Source organism: Lagenorhynchus albirostris, chromosome 14, assembly GCF_949774975.1.
Source record: "Lagenorhynchus albirostris chromosome 14, mLagAlb1.1, whole genome shotgun sequence".
Taxonomy (NCBI): domain Eukaryota; kingdom Metazoa; phylum Chordata; class Mammalia; order Artiodactyla; family Delphinidae; genus Lagenorhynchus; species Lagenorhynchus albirostris.
This window is the reverse complement of record NC_083108.1, coordinates 19,169,440-19,180,443: the sequence shown is the minus strand read 5'-3', so window position 1 is coordinate 19,180,443 and position 11,004 is coordinate 19,169,440.

The window sequence follows — 11,004 nt, the reverse complement described above, 5'->3', positions numbered from 1 at the left end:
ACATCCAGTTTCCTGATACTGTGTTTATACTTAGGATCATAAAACCCGGGACTTTGGGGTACCTTCCACACCGCCCTATACAGCCCTCTTGTTTCACATGGTCATCATAAGCTCTAGAATCATCAACATCTGCATTGTAAAATCAAGTATCAAGACCAGAAGACAGAAATGAGAAATGCCTAACATTTATTGAGCATCTACTTTGTGCCAAGGTTTACCTGGATATCTTATATGATTGATATATCTCTGATGTATATATCTCCCTATTTTACAGATCAAGAAACCATGGCATAGGACAATTAAGTGACTCACCCAAGTCACTTGGTCCCAAGCTGTGCAGCTGAGGTTTGAATGCAGAGTCCAGGCTCTTAAGTGAACAGACATCACTCACTCCCTCAATTTATCTTGTGCAAGAGATCAAGAATGGACATCATCTTATAAAATATGGCATTGGGTGGGGAGGTTGGTGACTTCATGTTTTTTTGTTGAGTGTATACGATACTTGATACTTGGAGTAGCTCTAGGCTTCCAAGAAAGAAAGCAAGAGGACCTCAAGTAATGTGTCCCCTGGGCTGAAATAGAGTAGGCAGTGCCACTGGAGTAGGATTGCAGTAGGTACATCCTCCTTACTCCTATATGACAAAGCATCTCCAGAATTCAAACTTGAGTGGCCAATTTCTTTTTTTTTAATTAATTAATTAATTAATTTATTTATTTTTGGCTGCATTGGGTCTTTGGTGCACGTGGGCTTTCTCTAGTTGCAGTGTGCACTCTTCATTGCGGTGCATGGGCTTCTAGGCGCACAGGTTTCAGTAGTTGTGGCACAAGGGCTCAGTAGTTGTGGCTCGCAGGCTGTAGAGCGCAGTCTCAGTAGTTGTGATGCACGGGCTTAGTTGCTCTGTGGCATGTGGGATCTTCCCAGACTAGGGCTCAAACCCGTGTCCCACGCATTAGCAGAGGGATTCTTAACCATTGTGCCACCATGGAAGTCCCTTGAGTGGTCACTTTTTAGGGGATAAAAGATTGCTATCTGGGAAGGTAACCCAGAATCTCTGAATATTTGATCGAATTAACTCAGTTTTGCCTGTTGTTTCTGAATTCGACCAGCCCCTCTTGCTGGGGTAGAAGGGAGGAAGGGTTGAAACTAAGAACTAAAAACTCAAGGAATTGTCCGCATACTAGGGATGGAATTTGCATGTGGAATGGAGAGACAGTGTTTTCCTCTAGTGCACCCACACAATTTGTTCAAACTTTTTCTTTACAGCACTTGGTTCTGTTATAATGAATATTTCGGTCTACTCATTGACTCCTTAACACCTCCATCACCTGCACCTCTGCCTCCTACAGGATCCTAATTGCAAAAAAAAAAAAAAAAAAAGGAATTAAAAAAATCTCTGCACCCCCTGGTATCTAGCACAATGCCAGACTTTTGGTATTTAGTTAATAACTGTTTTTTGTGTGAATAAAATAAATTTAGGTATATCTAAAATTAAAACACTAAATATGCAATTGGATGGTATGCTGGTTTTCTCAGCTCTGTTTGCACTGGAAATCATGTAAGGGATGATTTGGGAGATTTTTGTGACATTGATTGGTAATTTACGTCACCAAACAAAATTCATAATTTGGAAATAACATAACTGGGTCTATCCTGATAAGGAATAATTAAATTGTGTGTGCAAAGGTTTAGGTCAAGTTATTTAGAAGGGAAACTAAAGCAAACAGGTATTAATAGTCACCACCCTGCTAGAAAATCAGGAATTTATGGCTTTCTGGTTTTGCTTGTATGATTTTAAAAGGAAAATGTAGTTTTTCCAATGAATCCAGAAAGTAATATCCTAGTTTCACCTCCTATAGGATATCTCTATTTAAATGTCTAGCGAATAGCTCACCATTAATGTGTCTAAGACAGAAATCCTAGTCTCTCCTCTAAACCCTCTTCCTCCCACTGTCTTCCCATCTCAGTGAAGGGCAACCCCATTCTTTTAGTTTCTCAAAGCCTGTAGTCATCCTTGACTTCTCGCTTTTTCTCATACCCTTCATCCCATCCATCAACAAATTCTTTTTCCCTCTACCTTGAATATATACCAAGAATCCGCCCCCTTCTCACCACATTCTCTGCCAGCACTGTGTCAAGCCACTGCATGTCACCTGGATTTCTGTAATGGCCTCTTAACTGATCTCCACCATACCCCAGGGCAGTGTAGCCTCACCCAGCAGGCAGCTGAGTCAGATTATGACCACCTCCGTGCTTAAAACCCTCCACGGGCTCCCATTTTCTCTCCAAGTACAAAGCAAATTCTCTTAACCGTCTTCGAGGTTTTAGACCATGTTGTTTCCTGCTCCCTCTCTGAGCTTTCTTATTACTCCTCCATTCCCGTTTGTTATTCAGCCTCACCAGCTTCCTGCTTTGCTTTAACCATGAGGCCAGATCCTGCTTCAGGGCCTTTACTCCACCAGCTCCTTCTTTCTGGAGCCTCTTCCTCAGACCTCCACACACCTCACTTTTCTCCCCTCAAGTCTTTGCTTAAGTGTCACCTTTAAATTGTAACTGCCCTGCACCCTCCCCTGTGGCACTCCCAATGCCTCTTACTTTATTTTTTTTCTCTTTCCAATAACCTGTCTCACCGTTCAGCATATTATATGATTTGCTTACTATGTTTATTGATTATTCTCTCTCTCCCTTCACTAGAACAGAAGCTCCACAAGTAGAAGAAGTTTTTATGATTTGTTCACCGATGCAGCTCCAATATCCAAAATCGTGTCTGGCATATGTAAGTTGCTGCATAAATATTTGTTGCATGAATGGATAGATCAGTCTACCCATTCTGGACATTTTAATAGATCCAAATGTCACCATATCTCGGATAGGAATTGTACTACATTTAGTTGTTTTCCTTTTGTTCTATTTCTCCTAAGTTACCTGGAAATATAGTCTAACTGGCATGTCCTTCTTACAAAAGATGCTCATATCTCTTTTATATCATTTGGTTCTCCAAAAGAAGCCCCCTTTTTAGCAGAAAGTACAGCATCACCACCTAGAGGACTTTTGTGCCCTCCAATTGCCCAAGAACATCTCTGACTGTGTCCAGAAGAGGCCAGTTCTGCTTCCAAATAACAGACAGGACCAACAAGTCAGGAATGTAAAGTCCAACAGCTCCTCTGTCACTAGAGCTGCAGCTGGACACCAGTCCCACTTCTGTGGCTGCCCTCTGTATCAGTTATCTATCGCCACGGTAAAGCTGCAGAACATACAACTTCAAAACCTTAGTGGCAGATAACGATAAACATTTTGGGGGCTCACATGTTTTCAAGGTTCAGTCAACACAGGCTGGGTTCAGGTGACCTTGACTGGGTTTACACATGCGTTCGGGGTTTTACGTTTAGTTTAGCTTTGGCTGGGATGGTGGGGCTCTGCTCCTACATCACAGCTTCCAGCAGCCTCCCCCAGGTGTGTTCTCATGGCCACCACAGAGGAGCAAGAGGAGAGCAAGCGTGAACATGCCTGGGCCCCTGAGGCCTGGACTTGGAACTGTCACACTGTGATTTCTGCTGTATTTAATTGACCAAAGCAAGTTACAAGTCGGGCCAAAACTCAAGGGGAGGGGAATAGAGTTCACCTCTTGACTAAAACTGCAAAATCACGTGGCAGAAGGCACAAGTTCAGGAAGGAATGAGGACCATTGGAGACCATTGACTCAGTCTACTATACCCCTCCTGACCCATATTCTACACAGAGCCTAGTCTAGCTCAAGTCCCCTAAGCCATCATGTCCCAAATTTCTATACTGTTCAGGCAGGTCTAGGTTCAGTGGAGCCTCTAGCCTCAGCCAATTGTTACACCAGAATTAACCATGCCCTGAAATTTGACTCTAATTTAGTAAAGCAGAGAACATTCCGATTATCTAAGGAAAATTAAATATAAGGGATAAATAAACAGATGAAGAAACTGATGTCTTATAAAGCATCACTCTATGCCCAGCTCCATACTGGAGTCTGGGAGAGGGATACAGACACGGTTATCACTAGACTACAATTCTCTAATGACCTCAGCCTGGGGCACCAATTTACATAGAGTGGAGGAAGGATTTTAAAAGACAACAAACAGGGTAGAAGAGAGTAGAGCTAAACACAAACAAGATACACCAAATAACCAAAAAAACTTGGGGCTTCAGCCCATGACCACAAAGGAATTATGGGTATATAGGCATATATATGTACTTTTGTGGTATGTATGTACCACACAAGTTTCTGCCATCACCATCTGCTCCTTTGCAGGCTCCTCGTTTCTTCTTTAATAATTTCTTTTCATTTGAAGCCTGTCTTTATTACACACTTTAAATTATTTCAATTCTATGAAAAAGAGTTTAGAAAGGGTTGTGACTTAAAGAGCATAGGATTTAGTCTGATGTTGAACCAAGGAGTCCATGAATCTGGATACAGAAATGTAGAGCAGAGGCTTGGCTTTCAAAAGCCGTACAAGAGAGTTGGACTAGCGTGCATAAGTCCACAGTAAACAGGACAAGATAGAATGGATTTAGAGCTAAATCCGATGGTGTAGACAAGAAGCTCTCAGGAGAAAAAGTACAACCATTAGGAAGACACAGTTCCTGCCTGGAAAATTAGCCACTGCCCCAGTGGATTTTGGAATTACAATGCTAATAAGTCATGTCTAAGACCCAGATGAAACGACCATTTCTCCATGAACCTTCACTTGCTTCTGCAACCTCAGAAATGTCTGTGCACCCAAATCTTAGAATACTCAGAATCTGTACTGCATAACTGAACACCTAATTGTATTTTTTTCTAGTAATGCTTACTGTTTTTTCAGGATGCTTAGTCTTCAACTCCTACCAGACTGCAAACCCACTAAGGCCTGGGAACATATGTGTCTGCATAGAATTGAATGAGACCTTCGAGATCTTTCTGTATAATCTTTTCATTTCTATGGCTGGGAAAATCAAGGACTAACAAGTTGTGACTGGCCCAAGCTCATACAGCCCCTTCGTGTTTAGAAGACTCCTTAAAATTCTGTTTGTTTTCTCTTCCTTTGATTAGTTAGGAAAGAAAAGTGGGTGAAGCTTTTTCCAGGGACTTTGTTACATAGTATAATGTTTTGTTTAGGATTTTGTCACCTTAAGAAGTAGATAGAGAGGTTAGGCTGTAGATTTTTTTTTTTTAAAGAATGTCGATTAGCTACCACTCTGTGCAAGACTTGAATGTAGCAATGATGGGATTCTACACACTGCTTAAATTCTTTCTCCCCATGCAGGGTAAGGAACTAGAACATACAGCTTTTCTATAAGTGAGTCAGCTGATGAGCTAAGCCCTGACTATGGGTAAGAAGGAGCAGTTAAAACTGGTCTAGGGGCTTCCCTGGTGGCGCAGTGGTTGAGAGTCCGCCTGCAGATGCAGGGGACGAGGGTTCGTGCCCCGGTCTGGGGGGATCCCACATGCCGTGGAACGGCTGGGCCCGTAAGCAATGGCCGCTGGGCCTGCGCGTCCAGAGCCTGTGCTCTGCAACGGGAGAGGCCACAACAGTGAGAGGCCCGCGTACCGCAAAAAAACAAACAAACAAACAAAAAAACCCAAAACTGGCCTAGGTTGGTAGGACCAGAGACAGAAAGGGAGCATTGTAATCAGCTGAGTCTGGGTCTGGAAGTGGGAGTGCTGTGCTTTCTCTTCAAAGACCTAAAATGAGAGATGCTTTCTTTCCAGCCAGAGCCTTGAATGGTCCAAGGTGGCTAGCCATCACCAGTCCCATCCATTCTTGAGCTGAAGATGCCTGGAAGCTCAGCGTCTTCAGCCCTGATAGCAGAAGTGGGGAAAAGCTCAGATCATTGTACATTTGCCTTTTTCTCCACTATTGCCAATAAATAGCCCATTTTAATGTTTTCTTTAAAAATGATCAATATAGTTCGATGTGTTAGCTGAGTTAGACAGGTTTACCATAGTTCATCTTTAACCTCCTCTCTGTTTAGAAACCATTCTTGAACACTAATACTCTTTCCTTGCATGAAACTGAACTATCCATCCAGTTGGATTCTCTCCAGAGGATTGAATCATTCTGTAAAGCTGATGATTGGTTTTTTTGTGGTACTGTAACAACCTTATGGAGGTATAACTAATATGCAATAAGCTGCAAATATTTAAAATGTACAACTTGCTACATCTTGACATACGAACACACCTGTGAAACACCAACATTTCCTTGTCATTTTTTGTAATCTCTTTCTCTTATTCCTGCCCCATGGTCCCCAGGCAACCACGGATCTGCTTCTGTCACTTTAGATTGGTTTGCATTTTCTAGAATTTTATGTAAATGGAATCATACATTATATACTCTCCTTGCCTTGTTTCTTTCCCTCAGCAAAATCATTTTAAAATTCCTTCATGTTCATCATGTAGTTCATTTCTTTTTGTTACTAACTAGTATTCCACTGTGTGGATACACCATAAGTGAACGTTTATCCATTCGCTTTTTTATGGACATTTTGGTTGTTTTCAGTATTTGGCTAGATAAATAAAGCTGCTTTACATGTACAAGGCTTGGTATGGATATTCACTTTTATTTCTCTTAGGTAAATACCTAGGAGCCAAATGGCTGAACCATATGACGGCTGTATGTTTAACTTTTTAAGAAGTTACCAACTAGTTGCACCATCTTGTATTCCCACCAGGAAGTCACGTCTGGTTTCCCCGTACTCTTGGTATGGTGAGACGTTTTCATGTTAGCCCCTCCATTTGTTGTGTAGTGGTATCTTATTATGGTTTCAATTTGAATTTCCTTAATGACTTAGGACGTTGAGCACCTTTCTATGAGTTTATTTTCCAGTCGTATGTCTTATTTGGTAAAAAGTGTGTTCAAATCTTTTGCCCATTTTTTAACTGAGGGTTTTTGTTTCCTATAATTAAGTTTTAAGAGTTCTTTATATAATTCGGGATAAAAATCCCTTATAAAAAAATCCCTTATAAAACATCGGATATACAAATATTTTATCACAGACTCTAGCTTGGTTTTCATTCTCTTAACAATGTCTTCCCAGAGCAGAAGTTTTTAAATTTGATGATGCCCAATTTATCAACTTTTTCCTTTATGGATCATGCTTTTGGACATATATATATACATTTTTGCCTTCCCCAATTTCACAGAGGTTTTCTCCTATCATTTTTTTCTAGTGGTTGTATAGTTCTGGGTTTTGTATTTAAGTCCATGATCCATTTAGAGTTAGATTTACATATGTATCTCTTATTATGATCATATGGTTTTTCTTGTTTGGTCTGATAATATGGTTGATGACTGTGATTGGCTTTTTATGTATTTTTTTACGAAAAAATTTGGCACCATTACAGGAAAAGATTCTGAAACCTCATTCAGGCTCAGCAGGAAACAATAGGGCAATTGATGAGTGATGCCTGATCTGCGTACAGGAAGTGGATAGCTGCTCCCGTGACATGAAGTTGCCATTTCGTCCCTCAATGGTGGCGTATTCACTAAGTGATGCTTTCACCTGTCTCCTTGCAGGCAGCTTGCTGGTCACTTCCGCTGATGAAATGCTTAGATCCAAATGCTACGGTGATCAGAAGGTAGCTTCTGAGACCCCAGTATTGTGGAGGTTGGATGTCATTACATTTTCAAGGTATTCAAAAAAAATATTTACCCTCTTCTCAGAGGAAAAAAAAAAGAAAGAATCTGATAGACAAACACCAGGCCAATGAGTATATTGAAGACTAGAGCTCCCATTTCTTCTGGATAAATTTATCCTTTTTTCCCTCCGTTTGGATCCGCCTGGGGTGTGAGTTATCTGGAGAAATGTGTTTCCTTTTGAAGCTGTGGAGTGTTAACAAGATATTGGCATAGGGATTATTTTCGCCTGTGTCACGCAATCCACCCTAACCTCACATGCCAGTTCTTCTGTCCCCTGCAGAGAAACCACCGAATGGGGAGAGATGTGTTTCTGGTATGTGTTACTGGAATTCAGAATGAATTTCTTATCATCACTGGTGGCTACGTGCCATTAAAATATTGCTGAAAGTGCTTTATACTGATGCATTATGGTTTAAATTATTTTTTGTTTTTCTTGGACTCTACCCTTTAATGCTACCACTGTTTCTCTAGGGAGATGTGTAACATGCTTTAAATGGTTGATAAAAGGGTTTTAGGAACTTAACCCATTTGTAAATTGGAGACAGTCTGAATACTGTCCTTTGCCATATCGTTAAAACATGTATGTCTTGTGTGTGTTGAACAATATGTGAGAGCATTTGAGAAGGCATTGAAAAAGGAAACTTAGTTTTCTTGTGCAACAAAATGAAAATTGTAGGAAAAAGTTCTCAGACTGCTACTGAACTCTCTGAGACAGCTAAAGTTGAAATTGATTCTGGCAAGGACATTACGGGGGTAATTGTCCAAGAGAATGTTTTCTTACACAAGAAATTAGAGACTGGGAAAACATTATTAAAAGCAAAAATTTGTAGATTTTTGAGTCTGCCAGCATGTGTAGCAGCTATTGTATCCCCTTATGGGATTAACAACTGAATTGAATTTTAGTTAGACTCAGATTTTGAGCTGAATTCCAACTTTGAAGAAGCTTCGAGGAGGAGGGGAAAAAAGGCAGAGGGATTCAAGATGTTTTTTGACACAGTGAAACTCACCCCTACAGCCCCCCACCCAAATCACATGTTTTACAAAGTTACAAAACAAGGTCAAGCAAGGGGGTTTATTGCTTATATTAAATGAAAGATCAAAATGTTTTGATTTGTGCTTTAGAAAAAAATCTGGTCGTGATTCTGTACCAAAATTCACCATATGTACGTGATTCTACAAGTTAGATATGACAAGATATGAAAAATATCTGTCACTAAATCTTATGATTAAACTCGACAGCAAAATGGAGAATTGGTTGACTAATCCAGGAATGTGGATGTGTGTTTGTGAGCAAGTGTGTGTATTTGTTGTGTGTGCTTGTGTCTTATGTGTTATGTGTTGTACATGTTGGGTGAGTGTATGTATTTTGAAGGGAGAAGGAGTGGCAAGATTAAAAATGTTAATTTGAAAATAAAAGTTCTTGAATATCTAAATCACAGTAATGATTCATATTAATTAATTTTGCCAAGTAGTCAATTTATTTTTTGTTTGGCTTATATATCTATAGTTCTCTGGATTTTCATTTAAAAATGCACCTGTATTGATAAACAGCTTCTACCACTCTGCATTGATTTAAAGGAATAGTGATTATATTCTGTCATGTAGATAGACATTTTTGGACCAGACATGATGTGAATTCATTAACAGCTCATTTATTTACCATTATAAGTTTGGCATAAGTGAATTTTCCAGATAACCAACATTAAACCCACAAAGTTTTTATTTTAACCATTTTAATAGAAACGTCTTAACTTTCCTTGTTTTTTTTTTTTTTTTTTGGCTGCGTGGCTTGCGGGATCTTAGTTCCCCAACCAGGGATTGAACCTAAGCCGTGGCAGTGAAAGCGCTGAGTCTTAACCACTGACTGGACTGCCAGGGAATTCCCATCCTTATTTCTTAGATAAACCATTCTGATGAGGATTCCAACTGAGTACCAGATAACTGTGAGAAGGAAATCCTGTTACCTGGTGAAGAGGAATTAGAATACAATATATAATTTAAAAGATACTTTTGCATGATATTTAATGATACGGAAAAAAAACCCTCTAAAAGTTGAATGGCAAAAAAGGAAGTAAAGCTATATTCTGTATTATCTCAATAATGAGCTACAGATAGAGTATGTACAGGGAAAAGTAGATCTTTTGATCTACTTTTAAAAAATGATCTATGTGTAGAATATGGGCAGGAAGATAGGAAACACCACAAATTGATACATGGTTCTCTTCGGGCAATTAAAGAGGATTTTAATTTTTTTCCTCATTCTTTTTTTTATTCTTCAGATTTTCAACGCTGAACGGTTTTTTATAATCAGGTTTTCTTAACGTTGTTGGGGAGTTGGAACTTCCTTTCTTAATGTTGTTCTTAACGTTGTTTCTTAATGTTCTTAACGTTTTTTGAATTGTACGACAGGTACACTATTTACCCCCCTCTCAACAGTTCCTATAACAATATTAAGTAATGAATACATATTTTATGTAATAGATGCTCAGAGAACATTCATTTATTCATTTTTACATAAAGACACTCTCACAAAAATTCTGAGGGCATTTCCATGCACAAGCTGCTCTCGAACTATTTCATGTAAGAGAAAGATTTTTTTAGCTTTCTTATATAGACTAAGATTTTTTTAAAAAAATATATGCACTCATTTATTACAGAGACTAAGTGATAAAACCAGAAGTTATAATATGGGTAATCCCTCACCTTGTACCTACGCTCTACGAAGCAAAGTAAGGATATGCTGTTTACAGGCTTCAGTCAGCGTAAACCCTTAAGGATGTGCTACTCCAGCCCCAAATTTTTGCCAAAAGCTAAAAGTTGTCTGACTTGCTGCTGCCATTAATCATGTGAATGGAAATATAAGCAACGATGTCAGTGCATCATAGAATAAAGATGTTCTCCACCAACAGTTAAATCTCCCCTTCCATTCTCTGTGGATAATCAAAAGACAGCAAGAAAAAGAGAAGGAAGTTACCATGGCTAAAACGCTTTAGAGTGGTTTCTGAGGTAACGGTACTCAACCTTTAATATCATTGAGGAATGGGCGATCACCGATGGCACTGTTGTTATTTCTTGGGTTACAGCTGGTTAAAGCACACTCAACGAGCCATTTTCACCGTGGTACCATTGGGCTTATAATCCTCACACCTACAATCACCTGAACAGTGGTAACTAGTGTGGGCTCTGGAGGCTGACCACTTGGATATCTTTCAACCAATCTTGAGCAAAAGATACTCAACCTCTCTGTGCGTCAATATCCTCATCTTTAAAATATGACTCATATTAGAATCGACCTCATAAGGCCATGGAGCAAATTAAATGAGATAATTCATATACCATGCTTAACACAGTGCCTAG